We start from the raw sequence: 19,779 nt of genomic DNA on the forward strand, positions 1-19,779 counted from the left end.
GCGACCTCTGGAGATCATCTTAGTCTTAGTCCCTTGCTCAGAGCAGGGTCAACTACAGCTGGTTGTTCAACACTGTGGCCAGTCAGTTTTTAACTGTCTCCAGAGATGGAGACTCCACCATCTGTCTCATCAACCTGTTCCAGTGTTTGGTCAACCTCAGAGTTGAAAAATTGTCACACCTAGGTCCATTTCTGCAAAGCTGCTTCACAGACTGTCAGCCATCAAACTGTATTGTTGCATGGGGTTGTCCTTCCCCAGGTGGGGACTTTGAGCCATTCCCATTGTTGAACTTCATGAGATTCCTGTCAGCCCTTTTCTCCAGCCTATCAAAGTCCCTTTGAATGGCAGCAGAACCAACTGGTGTACCAGCCAGTCTACCCTTGGGAAAGAGTGTACTTCCCTGGAGTACATGACTGGAGTCCAAATCCTGCCACTGATCTCAATCCAAATTCAGCCAGTTTTCAGTCTGCCTCATTGTCCACTTACCTAGGTCATACTTCAGGAGTTTGTTAATGAGTGTTATGGAAGACAGTGTTGAAGGCCTTGCTGAAGACACACAACATCCACTGCTTCCCAAAGACAGTGACCTCATTGTAGGTGGCTATCAGGTTGCTCAAGTCTGATATTCCCTTTGTAAGCAAACTACGCCAAATCGCTTTCTTGCCTTTGTGTTTGTTCCAGTATTATTTGCTTCATCACTGTCCTGGGTTCAGCAGTAGCAGTCATGTTTCTCCTTCTTGGTAGCTGGTGCAGTGCAGTGTTTTGACTTTCATCTCAGGAACAGAGCTGATAGCGATGTTTTGGTTTGGCCAAGGACTTTGTGAGCCTCATGCTCTGCCAGGGAGGAGGGGAAGCCAGGAGGAAGCAGAGACAGGACACCTGACCCAAACTGACCAAAGAGGTATTCCATACCACAGCACGTCATGCCCAGGATGTAACTGGGAGTTAGCCGGAAGGGCTGGGAGACTGTAGGGTTGGAGGAGGTATCGGTCGGAGCTTGGTCGGGCTTGGGGGGCGAGTTATCGGTCAGCTGGTGCTGAGGTGTTGTATTCTCTTTCCTTGTTATTTCCTTTATCATTGTTATCATTGGTGGTAGCAGTAGTGATCTGTGTTATACCTTAGTTACTAAACTGTTCTTATCTCAACCCGTGGGAGTTGCATTCTTTTGATTCTCCTCTCCGTCCCTCCGAGAGCAGGGGGAGGGCAAGAAAGGGGGGGAAGTGAGCAAACGAATTACCTGACTGGGTTTAAACCACGACAATCACCTTCCCACAGACACAGGAGAGTTTCCCTGATCTCCAGAAAAGGTATTAATGGCCTTGACATTTTCCATGTCTTTTTTTGTCACCAGGAATCTTTGTCCCCTTTGACAACATATTCACATTTTTCTAATCTTCCTATAGCTCCTAGATGCCTTTCAAATTCTGTCCCATTTTCCACTCCAGCAGGGTTTAAGCTTTCCTAACCTCATCCCCACACATTCACATACACATTTGTTCTGGGTCACCTAACTACATCCACCACTTGTACACTTCAGTTTTATGTCTGACTTTTTTATAGGAACTCCTTTCTCAACCATGCAAGTTTCCTGACACCTTTGCTTGACTTCCTACACCTAGGTAAGGATTATTTTTGAGTTCAGAGAAAGCAATCCTTGAAAATCACCAGCCTTCCTGGATCATCTTCTCTTCAGGACCATATCCTATGGCTTCCAAGTAAAACCTTGACAGGCCAAAGTCTGTTCTCCTAAAGTCCAGGGTTTGGTCCCTGTATTTGCCTTATTCCCTCTGCTCAGGATCCTGAACTCCAGCATCTCATGGTCACTGTAGCCAAGGCTGCTCTGAGACGTCACATCCCCTTTCAAATCCCCTTGTTTTAGTTTACAGAAGCTCTGTGTACAGAAGCTCTGTGTTAGACTATAACTTTGCAAATGTTAGTAGGCTTTCTATACACTATTCTATCTCAGAATGATATCATTTAAATGGCATTGCTCCTAAAGTGATTTCTGTGTGTATCTGTGTTCTGTGATAATATTAAGGAAACAAGACCAGAAAGACAGCTAAGGCTTTCTATCTCAATTTTCATTTGAGACTACATAGCCTCCCCAGGAGAAGCCCCCCATTAGAAGATACACTAATTTTGCAATGCATTATTTTAATCAAGAACTTCACCACCACCCTTCAGTTTAGAAGGCATTTGGCTAAGATTATACTTCAGTTGAAAAAAACCGCAATTTATATATATCCAAGAAAATAAACTTCATAGTATTGCTTTGCAATATAATGACATGATTGCTCAAATAGCTCATCAAGTGCAGGTCTGTTTTACTAAACCTGGCATAAGAACTTGTTAAGTCTGCAGCAGGTGGCAGATTCACATGCAAGCAGTCTGATACTTCGTAACTGCAAAGACAATCTATAAGGTAATATAATTAATCTCCTGCCTGATGCCAATATTGTATGCACTTAACAAATAAATGTAGTTCGTATTTGTGAGCTTCCTTTTAGTCATACCTTACAAACCAATCACCCCAGTGAATATGTGGATCCAGGATTTAAACTTCTCTTTAAAAATACTTCATATGAATGTAAAATAAAACTACAGTTAACTTGTCATTAATATGCAAGTAGGTTTTCTCACCTACAATGAATTTTCATTACATGGATTTGAAGCATAGCATAAAGAATAGTTAATATTAGAAACTAATAAAATACCATCGCGAGTCATTGGCATATTCCTATGACATTTTATGAAAGGCTGGCTACAAGAGGCACAAACAACAGGTTGATGCCTGTAAAAAAAAAAAAAGGTAGACAGCACATTTCCTTGACTTAATAAATCTGAATATTACTATGGTCATTTATTATTCAGCCTTGAAAATTTAAAAAAAAAAAAAAAATCTACCTGTTCTGCAGAGATGGGCCAATATATTAAATTTTCAACATTGAAACTGTTTAAAGTCCCCAAACAGTTTAAAACCTAGCTTCCTGATTAAACCTTTATTCTTACTTCTCCTATATTCTAGGTAATAGCAGTGTACTTCATCTCAGCTGACACCTGAACCTCAGGATAACTTCAGGCAGCAGCAAAATAGACAGTTGCCTAGAGCACTAAATGATGAATATTTAAAATTCAAAGCCTTAAATAAAATAAAGTGTCTCAGAAAAGCAGTTGCAGTTTAGAGTAGAGCCTGTACCAGCATAGGACACTTGCCCCCTTCTTCCCTCACTTCTTCAATGCACCGAATCTACACATCATGACATGCTAGAGGTGAGCAGCCACAGCACCATTCTTGCACACTCTGTCCTGGTTTGTGCCTGTCTCCAGTCAGGATGCACATTCAAATGGCCACCCCAGCAAAAGAAGAGAGCTGAGTTTACAAGATCAGTGCACCTCCTTTTCTTCTCTTTATGCCAGCAACAATACCATGTGACCTTGCTGTACTTGGGAACCTGTACTCAGTAGTGCTATTTTGCCAGGAGTGGACTAAGATATGAACAGAAACAGATATGCTCTGTCTTAAGGGCTTGTCAGGATCACCCATTATTGATGCTGCAATGATTGTCTCAATCTCATGACAATTTAGAGAAGATATTTCTCAACTGCTCCCACCATATGAAGTTCTACCACCACAAAGAACAACTAAATAAAACAGATTTTGCAGTCTTCACCCATATGACAAAAAAAAAAATCTTTATAACATTAGAAGTACAGACAGTTCTCATATGTCCTGTAGATATTTCTTTACACCCTACTTTTCATTTTGAAAGCTTTCTTACCTATATATGTTGAAAATCAATTATATATAGCTATTTTGTGTTCTTTGTCACATTTACTTACAGCAAGCCATATATAGGTGTAGTGTATAAGGTATACACAGAACATATAGGCTGGCGGTTTACATTTCAGTTGGTTAATTCCTGCCAAACAGACTTCACAGTTAAGTGATCTTTTAAGCATTAACACTGCAGACACATCATTTTAAATACCCAGATTTCTTAGACATACTACTGCCAATATGTAAGACACCACAGGCAGCAGAATGATTGAATGGCCAAAACCAACCTCCACCTTCTCTCTCACTCATTTTTGCCTCTGCAATACATCAACATATCTAGAAATGGAAGCAGGAATCAAAATGATAGGACTAGAAGAAAGTTCCAAAGTTTAGACTAGCTTTTTATCCTTTCCAAGTAAAAGTCACGTGAGAGCACTGGAAGGACCAGTCTATTTTGTCTCAGATGCCCAACTAAAAAAGTAAGCAGTCTGTGTATATTTTTTGATGGTACTTCACTTTAGTCTTTTACATTTTACATTGAAGACTATGAATACCAAAAATTGCAGAAATACTATATTTAAAGAGTAACGACAGAAAGTATGATCACTATAAAAACTCTCCACTCCTTCTCTAGCATTTCTCTAAATATTTCAAAGCAAAAACAGACTATGATAGCCATTTTAGAACAGGACCTTCTCTGTCAGAACAAGCAAAACAAGCCTGAAACAGCCTGTAACAGACCCTTCCCCAGAGTCGAAAATGACATTTGAACTTCAGATTGGGATTTCTGTTTCAAGTCTTCAATCCCTCATATACCTGAGTGAGCATTAAGTGGTATGAAATGAAATCTTCTGTTGCCATGTCTATCAGTCAGGATCATCTCTTATCCCTGCCAACCACAACTCACTCTTTGAAGTCCATTAAGCTTTAATTAACTGGCATTCTATAAAATGCCTAGGCTTTTCAAAGTATTCCCAGATCAGACCACATTAGGCTAACCTGTTATGATCAAATTAAGTCTTCTGTAATATGTTTCTACATCCTGCATCACTATACTTTATTTTGGTGACCACTGAAACACATAAAGATAGCCAAACACAAATACAAGCTCCTGTTGCCAGCCTTTCTGTTGATCAAGTGCCTAGACTAAGAATGGAATATATTTGACATTTTGATCCCTGCTATAAAATTTTCCATCCCCCTTCATAAAAAAAGCATCAATGAAATAAAAAACTTAAAATTTTTAGTAAAAAGAAGAAAGGGGGGGAGGGGGGGAACTGCAATGTTTTGTAATAATATTTTATATCCTGCTGATTCTAGTCAGCTGATTCCTATTTTTTGATTGGACAGCTAATGGTTCCCTAGCAACAGGTTAATTGATTGCTGCTGTAAATCCCCCTCATTCAGCATATTTCTCCTATTCCTCTTTATAAGTGCATACACATACACATCTGGCAGGTAAAAGACAGGAGACAGAAATGTAAAGAATAAAACAAAAATCAGGAGAGGGGCAGGATAGCAATTTGATGAAGAATGGTTTCAAATTTCAGGAAAAAAAATCCATGTTAAAAATAGGGATTAAAAATGTATTTCAGCATACTTTAGTCTTGTTCTTTCAATGCTATTCTTTAATGCAGGGATCAATAAATCTTTTCATTCACTATCATATTAATTAAAATTAACTCATTCCAGTTTTATATACAAAATTTCACCTACCTGGTAAAGCTGAAAACCATAATGGAAGAAAGAAACTTGCGGATAGAAAATTGAATGTTGTTCATAAAACAGGTGATAAAAGGGCTACCTTCCACTCATATATCAGTAATTTCTGCGATATTAATTATTAGGTAAGAACTCGGAATTTTTTCTTCCATTTGTTCTAGAACTAGCTACATTTTATATGTAATATCAAAGAGGAACATTTATGTTCTCAGTACTAAAATAGGAAATAGATGTGAAAAAAAGGTTCAGGTAGTTTTCCAGGCCTTTGGATGCAGGCTGAAAAACCCTGCTGAACTACTATTCATAAACTCTCTAGGCACTGCAGTCTCTGATGTAAGCATTTGAAAAGCACAGTAAAAACAAGCATCAGATAGATGTTTTAAGTAAACTGTGAGACCTTAGGGTCTTATTAAAGAGGGACAGTGAGTGTAGATTTGAGAACAAGGAGGAGTGACTCTGGAATTACTAGAGAAGAAAACAAAAACAAAATCAAAACCAAAAAAGCCCACACAGCTCCAAGAAAAGGAAGTTTTAGGAATTGCTTCTTTTATTCTTGAAGCACTGAGTCTCTATAGCAATATGTCCTGGGTTCCTGGACCAGACGAGTTCCACGGTGTCATCAACAGGCAAGAATCCAACACTGTACACCATCTCTCCTGCTCTGAAAGAGTGTTGCAAGAGATGGCTCCCAACATCATGGACCGGATGAATTCAGCAGCTTTATAGGGATGGGTCTGTGTACTAAGGAATTATATCTCTTTCTCTTTGTGCATGGGGGGTGTATATATATGTATATGAGACAAAAGTGATGCTATATTGAAAAATGTGGGATCTGAGCATGACATGAATGGTATGGAATAAGGGGTAGATACTGTCCTGGGTTCAGATATAGCAGTCATTTTTCTCCTCCTTAGTAGCTTAGATGGTACAGTGCTGTGTTTTTGACTTTCAGCCTGGGAACAATGCTGATAACACCAATGTTTTTAGTTGTTGCTAAGTAATGTTTACTCTGACCAATGACTTTCTGAGTCTCATGCTCTGCCAGGGAGGAGGAGAAGCTGGGAGGAAGCAGAGACAGGACACCTGACTCAAACTAGCCAAAGAGGTATTCCATATCCAGTACATAAACTGGGGGGGACAGTTATGTGGTAAGGGCCAAATCACTGCTCTGGTCAGGCTGGGTATCAGTCAGTGGGTGGTGAACAGTTGTATTTCCTCCACTTGTTGTTTCCCTTATCATTATTATTATTGGTGGTAGCAGCAGTGGTTTGTGTTATACCTTAGTTACTGAACTGTTCTTAACCCATGGAAGTTACATTCTTTCGATTCTCCTCCCCATCCCTCAGGGAGCAGGGGGAGGAAGGGCCAGATGGGGACTCAGCAAGCGGCTGCGTGGTTCTGAGTTGCAGCCTGGGCTTAAACCATGAAACAATAGCACTGAGAAATTGTTATTTCTCCTACCTAAAGTAAAAAGAGTGAATTTTCATTCTGCTGGTCTTGAATAGGTGAGATCAATACATGGCATTCTCTTACATGGTCATTTTTCAATCTGAGTACAAGGAACTCCATTCTCCCTTTCTCCTTTCAGTAGCAGACACACCTTCTTTTCTCATGTTGTACTGGATACTTGCAAACCCACAAGAATGCCAAAGCCATCACAGTATCCTTGTTTAGGTAGACTCAAGAGGTCTTCATCTTTTCTATTGAAGCTGTTCAAACATTTCTAGTCTGTAGAAAAGATCAGAGTTTTCCTGAGCCAGCAAGAATCAGTGTGAACCCGTGCTTAAAGATTCTGTTTTCTTCCAGTTACTTCAATATTTTATCAATCAATTTTTCATGTAAAAACAGACCTAGGAACATGGAAATCATCTTTCCTCACCTATATCCATAGCTACTAGGTTCTAAGTCAGACAGTGCATATGAAGCATTTGCCTACCTGATCTTGTGCGTCACCAGATACTAAATGTCTTTCTGAAGCACTTAGCTATTTGTAGAACACTTAGAATTCTTAACTTTGCAGTGAAGAATCTATTTTGAGAACTCTGGCTTACTGACATCTAATACTTAAGTGCCTATTAGATCTGTCCTAAAAATATTACATTCAGGAATACTCTGAGCTGAATGAAATTTGCAGCTTCTCAAAGTTAATTTGTGAAATCCATAGTAACATGTGAGAAATACATAGAAAATGTGAAGAAAAATAATCCCAAGTATCAGCAGATCATTCAGTAATGTTTTCATTTTACTGTCAGGCACATTAGTAAAAATTTCTGTCTTCTACTTGCAGTGTCCTGTCACTTTCCTTCACTATTGTTATTAACTAAATAGATAGCATTTTAAATAATTTCAGTGATATTCACTGGATATGGCATAAAAGTGACTTGGATACCTATTCTCTTCTTTAAAAAAAAAACAAAACCAAAAAAAGTGGATTTCCTGTAGGATCTGCTAGCATGACCTCTGAAGTAAACCTTGGCAACATGAATCATAAAGTTATTTTCAAACATTTATATTAGCAGTTTGGCAGAGAAGAACATACTACAATCACATTGTAGCAAACAAATCATACTGTGGATTATAGATGCATGAAAATAATGAATAAATGACCAAGATTGTATTTTAAGATAAATTTAATTTAGGATATAGATATTATAGGAGTAGCTAAAAGGAACCTATATATGTTGCCTAGCTTAATTTAAAATACAGAAGATATATATGAGGCAGAAAGAACAGCCAGACATCACGTTCTATTTCATTTTGTATAACAACGTAGAAAGTTTATTTTTCAAATGATCCTTATTATAAAAGACCCAGTCATTTTGTCCTAACACCAACATTGCACGCAAATCAATTTCACTTACATAAACTGAAAATTAAGAATCATTATATTTAATATATGGAAAGACTTACAGTTAGGGTTCCTAGAATATGATGTGTTCTATGTCTTTTTCCCAAAAGTTTCAGTCTTAGGTTGAATACTTATGTTTCAGTTTGACATTTAGCCATATTTTCCTGAAAATTTATTTGGTCTTGCAAGAAAATTTGGAAGGTTATTAATAAGAACATTTCATACATGGAAAAAGGAACGCCATGAATTTCTCTGAAGAAGACTTTCTCCTCTTATACATATAGCTCTGGAATTTATTTCAGCTGACCATCTAGTCTAGCCTAAGCATCACGAGGAAAATCACTGAGCATATGCTACCTCTGATAATTATTTTTTTAAAAAATGCCCCACAAGTACTAAGAAAAAGCTACTGCTTTACAAGTGTCATATTTTTCACACACAGGAAAGAGAAATTTGCTTCTTCACCCCAACACCACCCTGCACCTTTAAAAGCATCACATGGACAATCTGTATTCAAGTTTGGGTGTCAAGTCCAGGAGTTGTTCAAGCTGCATGACTGCATATCCATCAACCTCCTATTTTGTATTAGCAAATTTAATTTCCATTTCCTAAAAATATGGGTTTCCTTGCCACAATTAAATTTCATCTACTTGATTCTGGACTATTTATTGTTTAATCAGTTTCCTTTTTAATTTTAAGCTTTTCTTCTAAAGTGTTTACAACTTTCCAATGTGATGGCATCTACAGATTCTATGAGGGAAGTCTAGTCCATACCTTGGATTTCTCATGAAAACATTACTATTAACGTATGTCAGGCTCAAGATAAAATACTCAGGGTTGCACTTTCAAATATCCTCCAGTGATGAAGGATATATAAAAGAATTAAAAAAGGGGCATTCTTCTTCCTACATAAGTACCCTAATCACTGTGCTATTATGCTGGTCATGAATCATTACATATTCTGTCTGGCTAGTCAAATAAACCTTGCAACTATTTCATGCAAAGCAGAAAACTGCCAACTGAAGAAATTAAGCATGAGGCACATAGAGATGAATTCTATTGAACAAAGTTTTAGAGAATTAATCTGTGTGTTTTGTAGCAGAAATTGTTAATTCCTGCTCATTTGGAAAGCTTGCAAACCAGCCATGTAATTATTTCAGTACTTTTAAACCAAGCTGCTATTAGAACTTTCAGCAATGCAATAATATTTGCCTGATTATTATCATCTTCTGTTTCCATTTTTGTTAGAACGTTAAACCAAATGGTCCATCTGGCATTCTCTCCCACTTGTCATTTTATAAGGTATAAAAACAAAGTACATTTTAAAATTCTAAATCATCAGTTTTGTTTTCTCACATACAAACTGAACATAAGGACTCAAATTCTTTTACAGAATATTTTGAGGTGTGGGGTGGAATAAAACAAACAACCTCTTTAACTATGTCTGCTTCTGTACTCTATGTCACTGACTGCCCACTGACAATAATGGCCAGGAAGGAGCAGTGTACCAGGCTAGAACATAAACGGATGTTTCACAAAATTATCTCTTGAAATTTTCAAATAGTACAGGGGATTCAGCCACGTTTTGCACTAGAATGAATGTGTATTGTGTGTAGGAGAGAAAGAGATTCAGAAACGGACAAAATGCCTTGTATGGTGTTGTTTGCATTCTGCCAGTTTGAAATAAAAAAAAAAGGGTAGTAACTGCAGAATGTGTTCAACAGACTGGCGAACACCTCCACAAGCACAATCAACATGAGCTGAGAGGGACTTACTTTACTTCATGAATACATTTACATTATGTCTTGTGAAATTGCTGAGCAGCTGTTACAGAAAAAAGAAAACATGATCAGTATTCTTGCAGAGGGACTTACTGAGCACCGATCATCAAATACACATGGCAAATAGAAATGGCAGTCTGAAAAGGTGATAAGCAATCAGGTACAGACAAAAGTGAGACACTGTGACCTTACATTCAGCATGAGTAGTGAATTAACATATCTGTGCAGTGCACTAGTAAATTAAGAGGACAATAAGGACAAAGTAGATTTAAGACCAGCCATGGGCTGCAAAAGTCTGAAATATCTAGTCTAATTACAGCCTATGTTACATCCCACATCCCAAACCTTGGGCACCTAATCTTTTCACCAGCAGCCAGCATTTCACAGCTAGATTTACAGACTTGACCTTATGATTAAGCAAGGCATATTTTGTATTTATAGGACATGGCCTAGGCATGAAACGGGGTAATCTGAAGACAGACAAGTGATTTAGAAAATGGACTCAATTAATTTGTCTTCATCCATTATGCAGCATTCTTTTTTTTTTCTCAACAGAAGTCATTCCCCTTTGACCTGTAAGAGATTCCTATTAGGCATGTCAAAGTACAAAATGCAAAAGAGAAAGTTATTCAGGTAAACTGATTTCTGTGCTCCAGGCATGCTCCGCTGCTGGGAGGACAAACCAAAAGCAGTCTGTTACTTACATCAGAGTTATAGCTGACATGGCTCACAGAAACATGTTGAAATTCTGCCACCAAATAAGAGAGACATTTGAGGTGATCATCCTTGTTTCAGGAGTTTAGCACCTTCTAAAATTATATTAATTTATCCCAGACAGATAGACAATAGCATTAGGGCTCATAAAATCACGTTTGAAGAGCAAGGTTTTTATCTTTGCATCCAACACATTGCCCATGTATTAACTAAATAAAAAAGAAAAATTCTCATAGATGCTTCCTTCAGAGGTCTTTATCTACTAGTTTAAATTGCATGCTGGTCTGGATTAGACTGCCGGTACATCTGATATGCATTTCAAAAACTGAAGGTTAATATTTCCTGCAGGCAAACTGTATAATTTTGCTTGCCCAGGAGTGTTGCTTTATTCCTTAGAGGAGGCCAGGCAAGAAACTTCTTTTGAAAAGTGAATATTAGATTAGTAGATTCAGTAGCCCTTCACCTGTTCCCCTGGAAATATACACACAAGACTTATGGACGCAGCTTTAATTTAGTAAGAGGTTCTTTTCCCGAAGTAAGGATATTAATATAATCTGCATTCTTTAGGTAAACAAAAAGAGATCTTGAAAGCATGTAAAATGTAGTTGTAAATGCCATCAAAATCTTATAAAAATATATATGTGGTGGTAGAATTTATCATTGCTTATATTGTTTAGCAATATGGTATTTAATTATAAACATTTACACAGCAGAAAGACTATTATGCATTTCCAGACATATATAATTGCAGATTTCCATAAAGCAGGTATTTCTATAGATTTCTGTATGTTCTAGACAGGTCCACATATGCACTGGCTGATCAGAGCTGCAGGCTATGCAGATGTGGAGTGTGTCTGAGAGACTTCGGATGTTCCACCCTCATGACACATATGGTACATCATACATTCTTATGTATTTGTCTGGGAACATTTAAACTGGTGGGACCACTAACTCCCTCTCTTCCAATATGATATTAAGAGTCAGCAATAAATTACCTAATTTGTGGTTTATTAGGAAAGTCTTATAAACATAGTTAGGTAATTTGGAGACTTCAAGCTGTGCATATAAAAATAAGGTAAAAAGTGAGTAGGAAGTCAAAAACGGAAATGCCCATACAGTGATAGGAAATGCTCATACAATGATGACAGCTTGTCAAAGTCTTTGGTCAGATATCAGCACAGGCTAATCAAGATAATTCCATTTATTTTATGGACCTACACTAGCTCATACAAGTAAATTTCTGTCATCATTTTGCTGGTTTTGAATTGTAATAATTTGCATCTACATCTCTTTTCTTTGTCCATAATTTTTTTTTCATGTATAATTTTTAAGAATAAGGAACAAATGCACAACACCCTTGATGCATCCCTTCAGGATGTACATGACTTATTTAATGTGTGCTGACAGGTAACATTTGTTCACATTTGCATGGAGTGCAAAGGAAAAGGAACAGCTATGAGAGACATGGCAGGATTCACATGATTAAAGCTCTAGACAGGAACACTCTGCTGTAGCAACAACTAGAGACTTTCCAAACACTTTCTACTGCACAGTTTATAATAAATATACTATTTGCGAATATTACCGCTTCTCTCTAGAACTGAAAGTTATAGTCATAAGATACCCATTGCTTTAATTTCCTTTCATATGCTTCCAATTATATTTGAGTTTAGACGATAATGAAATATATTTGGCTAAGAGCAGATATCATCCACCCACCCACCCCTTCTTAATACATAGTGTAGGCCATTCATACAATTCAAGGTTTTCCACAAAGAGCCAGGAACACATGATGAAAGTTATACTGATTCTAGGTGTAGGAGAATCGCTGGTACTTGTTTTCATTCTCAAGTCACACTATAGAAATATTACTTAATACTCTAAATAACAGTATCTTGCTAGTGATAATGGTCAACAAATAGAAATCAAAGTTTACAGAGGGAGGAATTTCCTTCTATGAAGTTAATTGTCAGCTGGAGAAACAAAATCTAATCAACTTTAGAGCATGGTCTGCTTAAAACAGTACATTTCAAGCATACTTGTACAGAATCTGATTAACTGTTGGGGCAACTGAGGAACCTCTTTCTCACAGGGCGTAGAAACTAATCCTTGTATTTCACAGAAATCTCAGAGAACTGAATATCAGAATTTCTATGTTCCATTAGTGAACCACTACAGAGAGATACAAAAATAAAGGGAGAGGAAAAGAAATTAAACCATTTTTCCTATGCTTTAATTTTGTTCTCTCACACCTTGTCATGCTTCATTGCTTTAACAAAAGGGCAAACAGAAGTTCCATGAAAGAGCTTTTAAGACAATGAGCTGTCCTGTGTCAGAAAAATGGCTCATTCTTTTAGATGCATTACCTCCCACACCCATATCTAATGAACAGAAGTGTTCTAGTGGATGGAAGTCAACTTGCATGGATAAGAGGTCTTTTTATGTACACACCTGGCAAACAAATTCTCTGTTATGGAATTTTAATAATTCTATGTTCATATGACTATAATGCGTCCCTGGAATAATATTCCAGGGAAGGAAAGGGTCTATAATGCATCTCTAGAATAGGGCTAGAATAGTATGTTGTGTGAATGGCTTATTAACTTTCTTTTTTTTTCCCCAGTAGTAAATTCCTATTTATCTGGTTGGAAATAAATAGATAGCATAGAGCTCTTAATAACTGATTTTATTTCTAAGCTGTTTATCATATAAGCTGCAATAAATTATTGCTTCTGACAGAAAGTTCATCATATATTGCCTGTGAACCTGCTGGAAAATGCAAATGCGCCGTTACTTCAGCCACATTCACTGTGCAAATCAAGCACTGAACCACAAAGTTAGTAGTTTTCTTCAGAGATAGAGAAAAGCCACAATTCACTCAGGAAATGCCTAAAATTTTGGAGCTTGAAGCTATAGTAAGCGAAGAATACAGATTTGTATTTAAAAATGTAAATTTATATAAAATTACGTTGTTCAGAGAGAAAATCTGGTATTTAAAATTTAAATTTAACTGTTCCATTTCAGCATTTGCAAAATGAACAACTTTGATATTTCTTAGTTGTTCAAAGTTGTTCGACAAAGTCTGCAGCCAAAGTGTTCAGCTCCATCTGAAAAATGCCATACCTTCATAGAATCATAGAATAGTTTGGGTTGGAAGGGATCATCTAATTCCAAGCCCCCTGCCATGGGAAGGGACACTTTCCATTAGAACAGATTGCTCAAAGCCCCATACAGCCTGGCCTTGAACACTGCTAGGGATGGAGCAGCCACAGCTTCTTTGGCCAACCTGTGCCAGTGCCTCACCACTCTCACAGTGAAGATTTTTTTCCTAATATCTAATCTAAATCTAGCATCTTACAGCTTAAAGCCATTCCCCCTTGTCCTGTCACTGAATGTGCTTGTAAAAAGTCCCTCTTCTGATTTCTTGTAGACCCCTTTTAGGTACTGGAAGGCTGCTAGAAGGTATCCTTGGAGTCATCCCTTCTCCAGCCTGAACAAGCCCAACTCTCCCAGTCTGTCTTCATAGCAGATGTGTTCCAGCCCTCTTATCATCTTCATGGCCTTCCTCAGGACTTACTCGTGCAGGTCCAAGTCCTTCTTATGTTGGAGGCCCCAGAGCTGAGCACAGTACTGCAGGTGGGGATCTCAGGAGAGCAGTAGAGGGGGAGAATCACCTCCTTTGACCTGCTGACCATGCTCCTTTTGGTGCAGCCCAGCATATGGTTGGCTTTCTGGGCTGCAAGCACTCACTGCTAGCTCATGTTGAGCTTCTTGTCAACAAACACCCACAAGTCTTTCTTATTTCATATATTGGAAAGATCCAGTCTGTTATTTTGAATGTAATCTTTGGTTTGACCTAGAGTTCCCTCTAAAATATCAGTGTCACTAGCAATAATATCAAATTGTCCTTTATTGAGTTCCCACATAAAACCTGAAAGTTTCTTTCTGACCTCCTTGAAAGGCTATAGCTACTTGAACTGCCACCTACCTTGTTGGAAAGGGAGCAGTATGTTTGAGGTACAGCCTCTTTTCCAAAATTACATGCTGCTGAAATTTTCCCAGCTGGTGCAAGAATAAAAGAAAGTCCCCACCTGAGCTTAAGCAATTAAGTCTCTGCTGTTATATTGGCCTAGAAAGTCTAGAAAAAAACATCATCTGAAAAATAAATTGTAGGGAAATAAACATGTGAAACTATGTTTGAAGGATAAGTATACTTCATCTCGGTTTCAAAACTAAACCTTTCATTTATAACTTTCTTAGCACATGCTATTTTCTCAACTGTTCTTGCTTGGTAAGCAGTCAAATCATTTATAATCAGATGAGAAGGTTCTGAGATGTAATATTTTAATGATTTTTGTATCTGGAGGACCAAAGACTGTTGTTGTTATGAACCTATGTATTCCACTTGTCTATTAATAGCTAAAACTAGTTCTCCATGCACATCTCACATTGCAATTTTTCTTCAAGAAAATCTGATGATATAGAAGTCTAAAACTGTAAACGACACTCAAAGTGTATAAATAGATCATGAAAGTCCAATGTATCTTCAGAAAGAAAAAAGAATAGTTGAAAGATTATCAAAAACTCACATTCACTCTTTTACTCCTTAAGTGTTAATAACACTTCTATTTAATAAGGAATCTTTCAATTTGCTTCTTTTTTTTTTCATTCCTTTTTCCTAGGGGGATTTATCAGGTTTTTTTGAAAAAAAAAATTACATTTGAAAATCAGTTATTTTTGCTTCTATGAGAGATTTTGTGACTTCTGGTAGGGCATTAATAAAAATATCATCTGTTTATGAATGCCACAACATAATCTGAGAGTACTTGGAACTACACACTGAAAATAAACACACTGAAATAAACAGTTAGGTTGAAGTCTTCCAGTTTTTAAAGTGCGACTACAACTAGAAGGTAGTAGTAGCCTTCTGACTACTGACAATTTCAAGGTTTTACCTGTTACCCAATAACTTTTACAGAACTCTGAAGGTGCACAATAATTCCTATTGCTACTTTTTAAATTATTTATTAAATTTCAATCTCACTTTTCTCAGGATTGATTTTTCTTTTTAGTATGTATCACTTAATGCTCATTTCAAGTATCTCTTTTCTCAGTTGCTCTAAAGCACAAGTCATTTCTCTTTTGTTGTTACTGTTAAAGTTTTCTCATCCCCCAGCACATTATCTGAACATATCTTTAAATATGGTAGCATAGAGCAGTGACAGACACTTTCACAACTATCCAATGAGACTAGATATAAGGCTTGTCTACATATCAGAGCAGAAAGCTTTAAGCTACTTTGAAGGAAGGATGCTTGTTCCTCATAAGTGTCTTCAGACTTCAATGCAATTTAGTTTGCATATACTAAGTTCACCCCTTGACAGTCTGCATATAGACCTGATCTCAGACAGGAATAACTATAGAATGTTAAACTACCAGATCTGAGAACCATGGCACTTTATGATACCCTTTTCCCAAAGGATTCGTGTCTCAGAGGTGCTCTGTGAGGATTTTTTTATGCCTGATAGGAGGTGTTGTGTTCACATCCTCACAATGACATTACTAAGCACCTTTTTCTATTTAGCCATTTATTCTCACAAAATGTACAGAAACTCACTATCTTTTGAGGTACTCCATCTAAAGCTGTGCATAAGGCTAAAATCTTTAGTAAAGATAAGACATAGACACAAGCTTACAGGTGTATACTCAGAGAATACAGAACCTGTTATTTTACCTCCTTAACAGATGTCCTGGGTTCAGCAGTAGCAGTCATGTTTTTCTTTTGTGTTAGCTGGTGCAGTGCTGTGTTTTGACTTCCAGCCTGAGAACAGTGTTGGTGAAGCCGATGTTTTCAGTTGTTGCTAAGTGATGTTTACCCTGACCAAGGACTTTGTGAGGCTCATGCTCTGCCAGGGAGGAGGGGAAGCTGTGAGGAAGCAGAGACGGGGCGCCTGACCCGGGCTAGCCAGGGAGGTATTCCATACCACAGCACGTCATGGCCGGGGTGGGGGGTGACTGGGAGTTACCCGGAAGGACACGGGCTTCCGGGTGGAACTCGTTTTCTTGGCCGGTGGTATCATATTCTCTTCCCTTGTTATTTTCCCTTATCATTGTTGTAGTTGATAGTAGCGGTGGTGATTTGTGTTGTATATTGGTTGCTGGACTGTTCTTGTCTCAACCCGTAGGTGCTGCACTCTTTCGATCCTCCTCCCCGTTCCTCCGGGAGTGGGGAAGGGGAGAGCCTCGGTGCGGGGGGAGGGGGGACGGACCTCGATTGTTGTCAGCTCAGCACCACTCACTGGGAGTGAGTGAACAAGTTACCTGACTGGGTTTAAACCACGACAACAGAACAGGCTGAAAATGAGAGGGAGATCTCAAAACTCTATAATGATCTAACACAAGAGTTCTTTCTCTTCATTGATAGAGTAACGGTACAACCAGCCTCTTTCATTTACTCCTCTTTAAAAATGACAAAATATTTTATTCATCCTCCTTTTGATATGTCCCAAATATTTAGTTCATATGATAAGATTTTCAGGGCATGTATTATTTTTTACAACAAAAATCATAATTTAGATCACCGTGGTTTCAACAACTGCAAGGTAAATCATTAAGATCTGTAAGAAAATTGCATACAATAATCACATAAAATAAGAAACTAAAAATTCTACTCTAAGAGTATTTAACTGGGAAACAAAAAACAAATCAACACAAAGAAAGAAGGAAAATAACACATTGGTGTGGTAGAAAATGAATATATGCACAGAAATGGATCTGGAAAAGGTAATTATCTCTAGAGCTGAACAGCACATTAATATGTGTGCAAGAATTTGACTTTTAACCTCCTCAACCCCCAAATGAGAAGAAGTATAAAGAGAAGACATGGATTTTAGTTGAAATTACCTATGCATATGTTTCTATGCAGAATAGAAGTCTGAGAAAAGGATCAGAAACATTGAGAAATAGGATTCAGCAGATAAAGACATTTTATATCTTTGTGCTGCATAGATTGGGGTTTTAGGCTGCATAGAAGGGTTTCACTACACACAGTTTTCTGTCAAATCATAACCAAGCAAGATTTATGAACTGAACTTAATTGGCATGGAAAAGGGCAAAATATTGTAAATGTAGGCTTTAAAGAGCACTTCAAAATGAGAAGGTGAATTTATTATTATGTCCCGAACCCTCAACACTTTCATGCAAGTAAATGCTTGAGCTTTGCTACCAGCAAATTGCTTTAAGGTTTGACACAATGCAAGATGGGTTATGCAAAGACTCTGTGAGGATAGTAGGTATTACAAGCTTTAGAATCTATAACAGTTACGGATTTAACAAGGTGATAATGACATTAAACTGAGATTCTCACTTTGTACAAAATAGCAGGAATTAGGTAAATAGAGGGGTTTTAATGTTCGTACAGAATTTATTTAGACTTGGAGAGGCTGGTATCGTGGGGAGAAAGCACCTCCCAGAGATGCAGAGTGTATGTCTTATGCTCCGATTCATAAATGTGTACTAGGTTTGAGACAGGTTACAAATTTTTGATTCAGCAGTAACTAAAGATCAGAAAGGAAAATTCTGCTAGAATCAAAATTTCTATAGACTATTTCAAGGCTGGGTAACACAACATTTTGTAAAGACTAAAATTCTTACCTTTTGTCCACTATTTCTAAATAGAGTGTGACAATGCATTATATGTCCTGATTACACTGTAGCCTGCATCTGAATGGCACGACATTTTCACTCTGCCCTGCTCCGTGAAATACTATCTCCCTCAGGCTTAAAGACAGAGGATTATTGCTATACAATATCGCAATTTAGACAGTCCCATTTCATCCCACTTCTCACCAAATTCTTTCAAAGCAACTTCGGAACACCAGTGATGCAAGTCTTTTAAATAAAAAGTCAAAAAAGGGGTGGGTTTGTTGGAATATAAGCATCTGAAATCATCTGAAATAATATGAAACAGTGTTTCTTGACTGTTCTTTGTTTTCCAGATAGCCAACATTTAGCTGTACCCATAAAGCTACTGAATGAAAGCCAGTCAAAGTCTGTATATTGTCCCTATAGATAAGTAAAAAAAAAACCCTGCTTGTATTTCTGTTGGTATATTACTCCAGTTAAAAGAATACTGTTAAAAGTGGTATTAAAGTATTCTGTTACACACAGTGATAGAGTCTGGTTTTGTTATACTTTGTAGGCTTTGATTATTAAAGTAATGACTACAATTAATTTTCAATTAGAAGGGAAGTACTTTTGTCAGAGCTGTGTTGCAAGTTTAACTTTTACAGGCTCTGTGGGTACAGCTTGCATATTAGATAAAGTTAGCCATAGAGGGCATGCTCTTAGCTCTATTGCTTCTTCTGTGTCAGGTATTACTGACATAATGTCTATCAAAAAAATTTAAAATTCCTGAAGAATTAAATAACCACACTATAGAAGGCTACCTTGAACTCACTGTACTCTCCTTCCAAGCATTTCATGATACTCCATGTCAATTAATTTTAGAGCTGGGTTAGTGGTGCCATATATAACCAACTCTAAAAAAAGGAGGGTCAAGGCAAACTGATGTTTTGACTCTCACAGCTGGGAGTAACACTTTTAATAGGCATGTACATCTGCTGCACATAGAATGAAAATATCCTTGGCTAGTTGCATTCATGCCCATCTGTCGGGACGGCATGCTGCCTGCTCACAGGTCAGTCACATCACTGCCACATGGCACAAATGCCAGAATAGGGACAGCTTATTTGGCCAGCCTGCTTCTCAGTAAAAGTGAACAGATCTTCTTCAGGACATCTTTACAAATAGAAGAAGTACCACTTTGATAACAAGTGCTATTCCATGGTGGTTGCTGCTCAATATATTTTCATATTGTAGCACCAAACTGACAGATACTTCCAGAAGTTCTTTCTTATACATGTAGCAGTCAGTCT

The sequence above is a fragment of the Pezoporus flaviventris genome, unplaced genomic scaffold (assembly GCF_033815535.1).
Source record: "Pezoporus flaviventris isolate CSIRO_AGI_PZ_B2104156 unplaced genomic scaffold, CSIRO_AGI_Pfla_v1 ptg000036l, whole genome shotgun sequence".
Classification (NCBI taxonomy): Eukaryota; Metazoa; Chordata; class Aves; order Psittaciformes; family Psittacidae; genus Pezoporus; species Pezoporus flaviventris.